At 44.9% G+C, this 13,303-nt stretch overlaps 1 protein-coding gene across 1 annotated transcript in view; it reads left to right on the forward strand.

Moving 5' to 3' along the window:
• Positions 1–8,240: 8,240 nt before the first annotated feature.
• The window catches only part of ARHGEF6 (Rac/Cdc42 guanine nucleotide exchange factor 6), a 32,202-nt gene continuing 27,139 nt past the window's right edge, over positions 8,241–13,303 (forward strand). The window contains exons 1-2 of the mRNA XM_041396451.1: positions 8,241–8,366; positions 11,244–11,328. The gene's annotated coding sequence lies outside the window, so the exon portion shown is untranslated. The remainder of the gene's footprint in view (positions 8,367–11,243; positions 11,329–13,303) is intronic.

The raw sequence follows: 13,303 nt of genomic DNA on the forward strand, positions 1-13,303 counted from the left end.
TTGCTGTGCTGTTCTGATGTCTATGCTGCCAGAGTCACTTGGTTGCTGGGTAAAGGAAAGTCACCCCCTTTTAAAATAACGCTATGCTATTTACTCATCACTGGTATAAATCAGGCTGTAAATAAGTTTCTTTTAACTAAGTTGACTCTGCAAGAGATGATCTGTGATTCACTTGATTTGTTGCTGTCAGCAAACAGACAAAGGTGAAGCCTTTCCAAAGACCAGACCAGACAATGTTCCTTCCTTAGTGGCTCTACCTTCATACCTTGGGTTTGCCGCAGAATTAATTTTGGTGTGGAAGTGGGTAAACAAGCTGGAATGTGTTTAGAAAGTTCTCTAAAGGATGTGAGGTTGGGATTGAAGTGGCTAATCAAAAACTCCATAAATTTTTGGACTTACATCTGCAGGTCTTACCAAAGCAATTGGTAAGTGTTCAAGATGTGGGAAGTATTTTCATTTAATTGTAGTTGCAGACATTAATATCTGCTTGGCTGCAGTAGCTGCATGTGAAATAATCATAAAACTAAACCAGTCCATCTGTACCAAAGGTTTCCTTTAGAGGAGGAGTGGTGAAGTACTTTGGTGTTGAGGTTTGTAACACTGACTTCAGTGAAGCAGGTGTGCAATTCTCCCAGTGTTGAAAGTATTTCTCTTTACATCAGAAACTGCTGTGTTCTGATGAGGTGACTGAGCTGTCTTCTATATCCAAATGCATGTCCCCATTGATAAATGAGCGTTAGTAGTTGTCTTGGCTATCTACAGATTTAAAAAAAAATTCTGAAATTGTGGATACTGTATGTATTTCCTTTTGCAAAGCAGTAGTGCTCATGACAACTGGGAAAAAACCCCAAAACAACTGAATTGACAATTAATCATAATTTCGAAATATTTTCCACACATGTTTGTGCCTCACCAAAGAGCAGTGAGCTGTGATTGAGCTGTAGCCCACTTTATTCACAGTGCCTGCAGCCGTGTGTTATGAGTATTTCCACACTGCAAAGACCTGGAACTCATCCCAAAGTCCTGAAAAAGTCAGAATTGTGTCTAACCCTGAAGGGACAGTTCTTACTTACTGGTGGCTCTTAAAATTGGTCCATAGGTAGGTCCCAGTACCAGTCATTAGACTTGCAAAGTGGAGGCACAACCATGCACACTTACTGTGTACAATTTATTGCTCTGCTGCTCTGTTTTTCCCAATCCTTTAAATCACTAGTTTGGTAACACTGGGTTCTTGAAAGCTGCTTTAAGTAACAGGGTAGGAATTGGCTCAGAAGACTGTAGCCAAGAAATTCTGGTCTCTAGGATACTTTGTTCCTGTTGGATTCTTCAAGCCATGATGTTCCAGCTTCATCCTCAACAGAATTGCTTCATTTTCCATCTGTTCTGGTGAAAGGACAGTTATAAAGATGACTGGACTTTTCTGACTTGCTGTGATAAGTAGTGATGGTTAATACTGCCCTGGGCAGGGTGGAAAAATACCTTCAGTGGATCCTGAACTGGTGGTAGAAAGGGACATCTTAAAAAGACAAGCAAAATAGTTGGGAATTTTATTCTCAGCTTTGGATGACTTAAATTTCTGACCTTTTTGAAGTTATCCAGATAATTGTTTTGAGAGATTTATCATCTTCTAAATAATCATTTTGGATTATATATGGACTTCTGCACAGCAGTTGAAGAGATTATTCGTGCGTAAAGTGCATGATAGGAATTTATTTTCAAAAATCAGACAATAGAAAATAGAAAACTACTGTAAAAGGTAATTTTAATAACTAGGTTTGCCACATAAAGTTGAAAATCTCTTATTAGTCCTACATTCCTCTGAAACATCACCATTGTGAATTCTGTTTTAACACTGGAAATAAGTCATTATTTACAGTATTAAGAAATTTATTTATTTGGGTGATAACCTTAAGTTCAGACCAAATTTACTAGGTGAGAGGGTGGCAGCTGCCACAAGGAGGAAGTCCCTATGTGAGATATTTTTGGTGTAATAACTATTAATATAAAATACTTGCATTTTCAATCATTTTGCAAAGATATAGTTATCAATCTGCTTTCCCTGTCTCCTGCTGAGTGCTAGAAACTATTTTATTTTGACAACAGTTTTGTACCTTAGAGTAACTTCTTTTAGTTCCTAAGATTTGGTTTCTGTCCCAAGCCAAAACCAAAAACACCCGGTAGTTTCACATTTGAGCTGCAGCAGGAAGATGTAATCGCGGATGTGGGCTCCAGCACGCTGTTGTACAGGAGAACAGCTCTGGCGGCAGAGCCTCCGCCATGAATCCAGAAGAACAGATTGTAACGTGGCTTATTTCACTAGGAGTCTTAAATTCCCCTAAGAAAATAGTGGATGATCCAGAGGGGTTCCTGAAAACTTCTCTGAAAGATGGAACTGTGCTTTGCAAGCTCATGAATCGGCTTCTTCCGGGGTCTGCAGAAAAGGTAACAGTCTCTGATGTATTTCCCTGCACTGAGACAGAGCCCAGTGAAACCCTGCCCTGGGCATTCTGGGGCTTAGTTACGCCAGTGAGAGGAGCAAGGAGCTTCAGAGAGAGGTGTTTTAAGTTTCTAACTGAGAGCCAAGTATGATTGTAGCTTTGGTTCTTTGATTTTGTTTCTATATCCAGAAAAAAGCCCTGCAAGGTTGCAGTTGACTCACCCATGTTCAGTCAGTAGCAGGAAATACCTGGCCTACCAGAGATCAGAATATCTTGATTTTAAATAGAAGGATTTGCAGTGTGTCAGTATTTACATCAATATAATTAATTGCAACTGTAAATATATTCACTCTTTCAGAACTCTTACTGAGAATGCTTTGTTAGTCAGGAAATACACTGGAGAAGCAGATTGGAACAGGAATAAGCAAATATTGCACCTGTGCCGTTTGGTCTGTCCCAAGACCAGCAAATCCCTTGGTACTGAAGCCATGTGAATGCCCCCTGTTATAGTTTGACAAGGCATGTATTCACAGTCCAGAAGTGTGATAAGAATCTGAAGGAGAAAGAAAAGGGAAGGAGTCTAATGAGAGATAGGAACTGGCAACACAGAAGTTTTTAAAAAAGCAGCTACACAACAGGTTCTCCACCCCATTTAAAAGGAGCCTTTCATTGTGCAGAAATCAGTTTTGGTAGCTCCTTATCTTTTTCTTGTGGTGGTTTGGGGCAGCATGTTGTTAAAGGTCATCAATTTCCCACTGTCGGTTCGGGCACTGTCATATGCTGGCATTCAAAACAAGATGCCGACAGTTTCTATGTGTGCATCACTTCCTCCAGTGGCTTTCTTCCTGCTTCAACAGCTTGCCTGCCACCCCCACCCGCCCCCTGAAGAAGCTTCCCTAATTCAGTATAAAAGGCACATGTCAATATTCATGCAGGCCTTCTCAGTACAGGCAATGCAATGAGATCAGTGGATTTTCTTTCTTTAGTATTGCCTGGAGCCTAAAAATGAAGCTGATTGCATCAGTAATATTCAAGAGTTCTTGAAAGGCTGCACACTTCTGAAAGTGGAGGTAAGTCAACTTAGATCCTTTCTTTTATTGTAACATGCCAGTTTGATCAGCCTTCTCAAAGGAAGCCAGTTATCAGAGGGAAAAAGTTGGTATCAATTCATCATCTTTTGTATTAATAGCATAAATCAGAGCATGGATGATTTAATGTTCAGTCTGGGTAATTTGGACACAGTGTATTAACTGTGATCTTAACAGATTCTCATCTTCTAAGACAAAGCATGCAGCAATAACAGGAGATCTGTCTAAACAGACTTCAACCTGGACCTGATCATAATTCTTTTTTTTCATTATTAGAAGGAATTGCATGTTTTAGCCCTGCTTTAATGGAAAGGTGAAGTATTCTTAATACTGCAGTATTTTTTCATCCCCTGCAACTATTGTGTAAGATTCTGCCACACACATATTAATATTGTTCCTTACACAAAAAAAAAAAAAAAAAAAAAATTGTTCCTTACACACACACACACACACAAAAAAAAAAAAAAAAAAGTCCTAATGAAGTCAAAAGATACCTTTATTGTGGCTGTTCCTGATCCTATCTGTGTAGATTATTATGCTTAACCATAGCTCATATTTGCAAGATCGGGGTCTAAATTAATCACTTCAGAGTTCTATTAATTTTGCCATCAAATTTCAAATTTGTTACTATCTAAAGACTTTTGTGTCACACTTAAATTCCTACAGTAAAAAAAAAAAAAGAAACCTGTAACCGTCTTGTTTGAAATATGCTCAAGATTGTGGGAAAAAAATTCTGAAGACAAGTCTCCCAGAAACAGGGACAGAATCCTTGGGCATTATACAGAATACTCATGCACCACAGTGAAAAAAGTCAAACCCACAGTAGCTCTGTTCCTGCATTTTTTCCTTTGAGGGTCTAAACAAGAAAAGGGCCCTTCTCTTTAGAGCTTTTTAGCTAAGCAGCATGAAAATGTGCTTATTCCAGAACTGTCTCCCTGGTCTTTTGTTGCCCATTTATTGTTGTCCATTTACTGGAGCCTACTGCAGCAGCACAGTCTTAAGAGCATGTATATATAGAGAGAGATTTATAATCCCTGAAGGCCTATTGCTTCAGAAATCATTTGTTGCCAGTCTTCTGGTACTGACCATGTGATTTCCTCCATTTTTCTGAGAGTTTAGTTTTCTATTTGCAAACTAATAATAAAATGGTTGTAGTGGAAGGTATTTTTAAAAATGGGAATCTTAAACAGCTAAAAGGTAGGACAGGGGAACAGTCCTCACCGGTTGTGGAGTGCCAGCTCATAGCTTTGAAGCTCATTCTGCAATGTTGCAGTCGCACTCCACAGTTTTCAGATACTCAGCACAGGCAACATGGTGTGTCCATCTCTAGGTGTTCCTCTGATTCTCCATGTGCCTTTTTGTCCTTGGCTTTAATAAACTCAAGGTTTCTGGCTTCTTTTTTCTTCTGATTTATAACCCACTTCATCTTTGAAATATTCTGAGCCTTCAGTAACTTCCCTTATGCTCATGTATGCCTCTGCTGTTTGTTGTGAGAGGAGACTCCAAAAGCTGGATAAAAACTCAAACCTCTCTAGCTCGAGTTTAAAATTTACAGTGAAATGACAACAATTTCTTCTTGTTTTTTTTTTTCTTTTCCAAAATATTGTCGTATTAGAACACGAATACATGAATTTTCCTTCTTCCTATCTCTTCTCTGTAGCCTCATGCAGAAGAGGGCTCAAGGTAAGACAGCTGAGATGGTGGGCAAGACATGGCACAGGCAGAGTGCTTATGCTTCCTTCCGACTCTTCTCCCATGCTGCCAGCTTTTCTGAGTCCTCTCAAGCAAAGCCTCTGCCATCTGTTCCTTCTAAAAGCTGCTCTGTTTGGAACATCTTGACAAGGAGACTCTAAGCAGCATTCCTACGGGCGATCCTCCCTCAAGCCTGATCCCTAGTTTGCCTTGGAAAGGGCCATTGCCCTTCAGGAGAGGATTTACTGCATCACATTTACTCTGAAAGTGTGTCTGGAGCATCAGAACAGGCAGAGAACCTTCTGCTTCCAAGATCTATCAGCATTTAAGTTGCAGTGATCAGGTTTTAGGTAAAAGGAAGATGGGCACAGAATAGCATTCTGTTCTGCCTCAGCAATGTGGCCTGAGGAAAGGGTAACACCACGAAAGGTCTGGGCTTAGAACATTTTAATTCTGTGACAGCCATCCTGCTGCTTACCCACCCCATGGATATGAAAATCAAACCCCGATGGTTCTCTCAAATTCTGCCCTTCTCCAAATGCCACAGTGAACTCATTTCTTAGATATGAAGAAGTACCCTAGGGCTGGACCTGAGCCAATTTGTTCTTGAGACTGACAAGGCTATGTTAAGGTCAAATATTCTGTTCCTGTTGCAGATCTGAACAAAAGAGGATATTCTGAGGAAAATGAGAGTTCATGACTTATTTTCTGGATGCTGACTTGTACAAAAGGGCCTCATCCTGGGGAATCTCCAACATGACATTAGCATGCCATCCTTGCATCCCTTGGCTTCATTGTACTCTGCCTTCCATTTGCTTTTGTCATGGGTGTTTGTGCAGCTGCCATGTAATGCACCACTTCACTGGACATTGCCAGCATGCAGGAAAGGTGGTCAGTGTGGAAGGCAGGGTTTCCAGCAGCTTTTGGGGGAAACTCAAGTCCCACCTCCCACTGAACATACACTGCTTGCCAGTCTTTCCCAGTAGGAGGGAATGCATGGAGGTTATTCTTTCAGAGCTACACATATGCACTTCCCTCCTACCCTTTGTTGTCCTGGTAACTCAGGAAGTGGAAGAAAGACAGTGAGGCAAACAGCAACTTCTCTTGTTTTACAGGCACAGTGAAACATTTGGACATAGGGGCAGAAGGACACTCTGACCTTCCTGCTATGAGCTGGCTCCATAAAGATGAAGCCATTCTATAGGCTGGAGGTGTGAGCTGGAAGAATCCACCTCATGGCAGAGTATAAATAACAAAACTGTTCCTTAGCTTCTGAAGCCTGAAATCTTTTGTGCTTTCGTGTGTGTTAGTCCTAAAAGAGATGGCAAGCAGGGGAATCACCCCATCCTTGTAACTAGTCAAGTGTTTTAATGAGGTGATATAATAACACTGTGTCAAAAACTTTCCAATAGCTTTTCAGCTCTAGAATTTGATCCAGGTTATAAGAATATCAGTCAACCCAGCTCTGCTGAGACAAAGGACTAGGCAAAAGGCACGGGCATTTCATTGGAGCTTAGGTGTCCTTAGAGGATTCTATCATGGTTTGGACTGAGGAACAGTGCAGAAATCCTGAATGTGCTCCATTTACAGCGTGGTTTCAACATCTGAGCTGTGTATCTGACCCAAGAACTGGTCCAGTGAGTGAGCACTGCTAAAGCAATGCCAGCTGGATGCTGCTGGGTTGAGGTGGAAAGTGGACAGCAAAGAATTCTGTCCTGATGGCCAGGTGCAGTCTAGTGTAGAAGAGTCAGGAACAGATCATGACTAAAGAGAAAAACCATAGAAGGCTCCTGGCCTAGCTTGTTCTTAAGGACAAAAGTGAGAACTTTGCTTTTGCTCTTGACACCAGTGTGCATATAACAACAGCAGATCAATAGCTAAGCATCATTTGCTAGTAAAGAAGCACAAGACCTTCATTCAGCAGCCACATTTTATTGTTATTAACTACAAAATTTATGGCAAGGTCTGAATTTTGTGAACTAAGAACAGTATATGCAAGATAAATCAATAGCTGGATTAAACCTGGCTGTCCAGAACAATCGTAGAATATGCAGAAGGTAATTACCATCACAGGCAGCACAGAGGTTATTTGTGCTGTTGGAGGTGCCTGCAACCTCCAACAAACTACCTGGATTGAAGGTGTGGGAGAGCAGGTGAGAAATCATCGCCCTTTTAGCTCCCCATCCATGCACTCCCAAAACCTGCTCTGCTTTGGCTTCACTCCAAAGTGACATTACCTCTCTAGCTGGATAACATCAGAAGCAAGAGCTCCTGCCCAGCACCAACCAGCACAAGCACTGGAGAATGGGTCTGTCTGCAGTCAGAGTGACCCAATGTAGCAGAGACCCCTGGCTCCCTGCCTGGGGCTGGGACAGCTGGGCTTCACGCTGGATATCAGTGCAGTGCTCCATTTCCTGTCTACACTGCAACCTGCTGGTGTGCTGAAGTATCTGGGGATTTTCCTGTTCCCTGTAGGAGAATGTTCCCCAAACAGATGGGCACAGGCAATAGAGGACATGTCTCACTGCCTCTGCTGAACTGTGCCCCATCTATGGGCCCTTCTGCGTGTTTCTCTTCACAGTGGTGCAAACCTGCTGCAATTACTGTGCCAATAGTGTTGATATTCCTTTCCTGTCCTTTTAAATTTTCTTTTCCTTCTTTTTTCCCTTTCTTTTATCTCCACCTTCCCTTCCCTTCCCTTCCCTTCCCTTCCCTTCCCTTCCTTTCCCTTCCCTTCCTTCCCCTCCCCTCTCTCTAATTCACTTTCTTCCTTTCTCTCTCCCCTTTTCCCTTCCCCTCCCTGATTTACCTTTCCCATCCCCTTTCCCTTTCTCTCCTCCTCCCTCCCCCCACCTCCGGCCTTTCTCTTCTTCCCTTTCCCATCTCTTTGCTCTTTGCTATCCGCTTCTTGCTCTTCCGGGGGTCTCCCGGTGCCTCCGGCCCGCGGCCGGCGGAGGGAGCTGCGGCCGCGTCCCGCAGCGAGCGGCGGGGCGGAGCGGGGCGGCGGCACCGCCTGTCACTTCCCCTTCCCTTCCCTTCCCTTCTCCGCGCCGCGATCCGGCTCCGGGTCAGAGCCGCAGCGGCCGCTCCGCAGCACGGCCCGCGCCGCCGCCATGCCCCGGGGCTGCGCGCTCGCCCGCCCGCCGCCGTGAGTACCGACCGCGGGTCCCCGCGGCTGTCCCGGCCGCTCGGCAGGGGTGTCTCCGGGCAGCTCCCGCGGGTGTCCCCGCTGCAGGGGTGACGGCGCCGCGGCGCCCGAGCAGAGCGCCCGGAGACGGAGCGGTGCTTGAGCTCCGGGCGCTCCGCGGGGCAGCGCGCTCCCGCCGCCCGCCCGGCTCTGGCTCGCTCGCTGGCGGAGCTCCGGCCGCATCGCCGCTCCCGCGGAGGCAGGTGCAGGTCCGGTGCGAGCAGCCGGGTCAGCGAGCGCCCGGAGCGCCGTGTCGCTGGGGGACGGGCGGCTCTCGCCCCTGTCCTCGGGTTTGGAGGGGTCGCGGCCGCGCCGGGCTTCGGGCTTGGCACCCAGCCGGGGCTTATCCGACTGTGGACAGCTCGGACCCGAAACACAACCCGGCTTTCCCTAACTTTTCTGTGCTTCCCGTCGCGGGACTGGGATTTTGGGTGCTGATAACTTGCTGGCCGCACCCGGGTTTGGGGTCTCCTCGTCCTTCCCGCAGAGCCGGGCCCTCTGGTCCCGAGCACCGGCTCCTGCTCATCCCCTCGCTGCCTGTGGCGGAGGCTGGCGGTGCGGCAGTGCAGAGCTTCTCTTGCCCGGCGCGATGCTTGGCGGAAACAGCCGGGGTGTTTTACCGAGGGGAGCTGCAGTCTGTGATTCTGGAAGTCAGAACAGCGTTTTAATAGAGATCCTCAGATGACAGTTGTAGATTTAAATGGGATTTTAGTTATATCCACCTGATCTTCCATATGTTAGAAGTGAAAAAGCCTTTTCTGCCTCTATTTATCTTCTAGCTGCAGCTTGTCTTTTAGCTATGAATGGAACTATCAGTGGATTGTGCTGGAAAAAGTAAATTTTAGCTCATAAATGAGGACTTTTCTGTATGAGGAATTTATTCTGGAATGAGCTGCAGAGTATGTTTACATTACAGTAGCTGACCCCACATATCCACTGTTCCACAAAATTTCCCCACGAAGAAGTTCTAAGTGTTATTACTTGCTTTTGTGCTAGAATTTTTTGCATATCTTTCTTCCTGCCGTTTTCATATGGACTTTGTCAGCCTGATAACTCTGAGCTTACAGCATTATCCTCTGCATTGAAGGATTTGGGATGAATTTTACTACTTGGCTCCTTAGGAAAACAGGTGTTAATTCAAGGCAGAACTTTATTTTTCTGGAATGACTGAAGTGGAAGGAAAAGGATGTGGATGACAAAATGACAGACCAGAGAGATGCATGCAAACAGCCCAGCCTGGCTGTTCACTTTCCTCTCGTGCAACTGTAATGTCCCACGCTGCAGCAGCTGCCCCTGGGCCAGCGCCCGCCCGCTCTGTTACCGTCTCCCTTCCCGCGGGGATGGGAGCATCGCTGCTTAGGGCTGAAGGCTGTGCTCGCTGCCTGTGGCTGCAGGGCAGGAAACCTGGTTCCATGCACCAGCTGGCAGAGGGGATGGGTCCAAAGGAGCAAACCCAAGTGAGTGCAGGTGATAGATCAGCTCAGAAACAGCCCAAGGTGGGTGCGTGTGTCCCTGGAAGGTGCAGAGCAGTAGATGCCATCGGAGCTGTGGAGCTGCAGGTTTAAATATTTGTAATGACAGCAAACTGTCCCCATGCTAAGCATGGATTAAATATCTTTAGGGTAAAACATGTCTTGTAGTATTGAGTAGCTGAGGCAATCTGAAAACAATTCTCAACAAAGAGCAGCCTTTGTACTGTCTACTGTGTTGGACTTTGGTGCTGCTCTGGTGTGTCTGTTCAAGAGCAGGAGATGCTGCAAGCATCCAGGGCTGTGAGAGAGGACAGTCCCCTTCCTATTTCAAATATGCCAAGCGTACTCAATGAGCTCTGTGTGGAATGCAAGAAAGGGCTGTTTTAAAGGGCAGTACTAGCCTAAAGGTAATTGAGACTTGTCTCCTTATTTAGCAGGATATACTCTTTAGTGTTTTGGAAGTGTTTGTAGTTAGATGGTGTCTGCAAGGAGAATTTTCAAATCATCTTTCTTGTTCATTGGATTTGCGTATCTGTGGTCTTGATCTGCAAGACAACATGTATTTGGGGATTAGCAGATGGTGCCATGGTGGTACCAACAAGAGGGACTTTTTGTAATTCTTATCTTTGCTTCATTAATGGTAAGATTTGTACAGTCTGTAGGAAATTGAGAGCATTTTTCAGGTGTTAGAGGGGGTTGAAGTGTTTTGGAAACTCAAAGTGCCCTCACTGTTGTGGTGGTGATTTCTGAAGTGTACAAGGTTCAGGTTGTTAGTCATGGAAAATAAGCCCTTGCTAACCATGTATTTCTGTTTCACCACTGAGGATTAGCAACACCAAATTCTTTAGGGTGAAATTTTTGTATGTAAGACAACTGGGTTTGTCTTCCTGTAAAAAAAGTGTAAATAAACTATATATTGCAATAGCAGAAAATTCCATGTGTGTTAATTCTGCTTTGGAAAATATGTGTGTGTTTATACATAGATCTGTACGTACAGCCTCAGTCTCTTCAGCTCTCGATAACAAAAATAGCAACAAAATCTTTCTTTCCCTCAAGGCCAGCAATAACCTTCTCGGTGATTTTCAGAGAAGTCTCTGCTCTGCAGACAGCACTGATTCCTTCCCCGTTCCCAGCCTTACACTCCAAATGCTTCTGGGTTTCCCTGCCCTTCCCACGCTGCCTGCCAGCGGTGCCCCAGGAATTCTCTGGCTGTAAAGGAAATGGGACTTGTCAGCCCTGAGTGATCACCCTTTCCCCTTGAGACACGGGGGCTGCCTAATCCCCACTCGCCCTCCAGCACCATGGGCGGCTCCAGCAGCCGGTGTGAGATGTTTTGGGCTCGACTGACTGAGTTCATCTTTCACAGGTGTTTGATCCACATGATTTGTACACTGGAGATCAGTTCTCCAAGGTTCTGAGCACATTAACAGCTGTAAATAAGGCTACTGAAGGTAAGAAAAAAGGGGTTCTTCTGTTGTTCTTTCAAACTATTTCTTGTGTGTATGCAGGGCTGGTTTTTAATTTTTCTTAATTCCTACTTTATGGTAATTTCTGGAGGTCTGTCAAATTGTGCTGCCAGCACTGATGGTGGGATTGGTATTTCAGGCTTCTGCCAACTCTGGGTTAAAATGTGATGTTTCAGAGTTGCTGTATGAACTCTGCAGAGCTCAATTATCACTTTACTCTGAGAGACCTCTGCTCAGTTTTTAGCATTAAGTATTAAGGGGCCTCAAAGTAGGTCAGCATAAGGGATCCTCAATGTAAATGAACATGCACCTTCCAAAATGCAAATATCAGATTTTTTAAAGAGTTGTGTTTTAAAGCTAAAGAGAAAACCAGCTTAATCTGCATAATACCTTTCCTGAATGTCAAAACAAATGTTGTTGCTAGCTGCTCAGTCAATTGTATTGATGTTTTTCTCTCTCTCCTCTCCCTGGCTCCATGGAGCAGGCTCCTGGATCTGGGAAGCAAGCTGATGGCTTGTCCCTGGGAGCCAGGAGTAGGCTGCTGAAGCAAAACAAATCACCTCATTCTGATTCCATCCCAGATATGTAGCTGTTCCCTACAGACTGTTTAAAAATGATATTCAGTAGCAGAGCCTGTGGAAGGAGAAGTTCAGTGGGGAGTGGGGCAGATGGCGCAGTGGTGCTCTGGGCAGGGCTGAGGGGGTCAGAGTCTCTTTTCTGAGACAACGAGGAGCAGATCTGCCTGGTGCTGGGAAGAGTTCCAGCCTCTTGTTGTACAGGTGTGTTAGGACAGACTCCTGCACACCCACCAAAGTCCAGCGCCAGGAGAAGAGTTCCATTTCCTGTTTGCAGGTTGCATTTGAGATGGTTTAAAGGAGGAAATTTCAAAATGAAAACTCATTACTTTTTTCTCATGGGAAGGCTTTTCTTTTGGCTTACTGCATTATGCCCATACATTATATAAAGCGGTGTATTAATATATCGTACATCAACATATATCGTACATCAACATATATCATAATATATGTCTAATAATAATATATAATGTATAATAATAATAGTATATATTTGTAAACCCTCTCCCACCCCCTGTGATTTGTACATACATATGTGTGTGTGTGTGTCTGTATGTATAACGCTGCTCTGAAGAGATTCAGGTTCTGAGGATGCTGTTCTGCAGCCAGGACTCAGCTCTGCTGACAGCTCACTCTGTAGAAGTTTGGGAATGGGAATTTGGCCTCAGCCAGCCTCAACACCTCCTCAGTTACCAACAGCACCCGCTGACCCTGTGTAGAAGCTCTTGCAGTTCAGTGTGATGCGGGGTATAAAATGTAGGTTAACTTGACAGGGAGCAGCCTCTGCAAATGCTGCTGTTATGATTGATATTTGCTTCAAGCAAAAGCAAAAAGCAGAGAGAAACTCTCTTGCCTCTGTCTTTGCCTGTTGCTGAACTGGAGGGGTGTGATGGGATGTGTGCTGACAGGGTGGCAAGGCTGCAATGCCATTTTCTCATCCGTCCCCTTATTTACAGCCCCAAATCCGTACTTCCAATCATCCATGTGCCAGCTCAGCCCGGGACAAGGCTTTGCTGAGGAATAGTTCCTGTCATGTGTTACTGATGGGGCTATAGAGAAGCTGGGATCCTCTTGGTTTCATGGCAAACATCTGTTTGAACATATGCTTTCTGTGTTTAAATGTTGAAAAGCGCAATGCCTGTGATATAATTAGCTGCTCAGGCAGAGAGCACCCTTGGGAAAAGTACAGGGTAAAATAAATATGTGTCTCAAACATTTACTTTTTGGTGGCTTAGTCAAATTCCTGAGGAGCAGGAGCCTGTGTCCTACAAACTGCCACTGCAGATGGTCCAGTTTCTCTGTTTTGCCAGAGGCCACAGGCTGAACAGAGCATCAGGGTAAACTGGTACTGGCTACTGTAGTTGCTGCTGTCACCAAGGCTCTGA

Source organism: Onychostruthus taczanowskii, unplaced genomic scaffold (assembly GCF_017590055.1).
Source record: "Onychostruthus taczanowskii isolate IOZ18803 unplaced genomic scaffold, ASM1759005v1 scaffold13, whole genome shotgun sequence".
Classification (NCBI taxonomy): Eukaryota; Metazoa; Chordata; class Aves; order Passeriformes; family Passeridae; genus Onychostruthus; species Onychostruthus taczanowskii.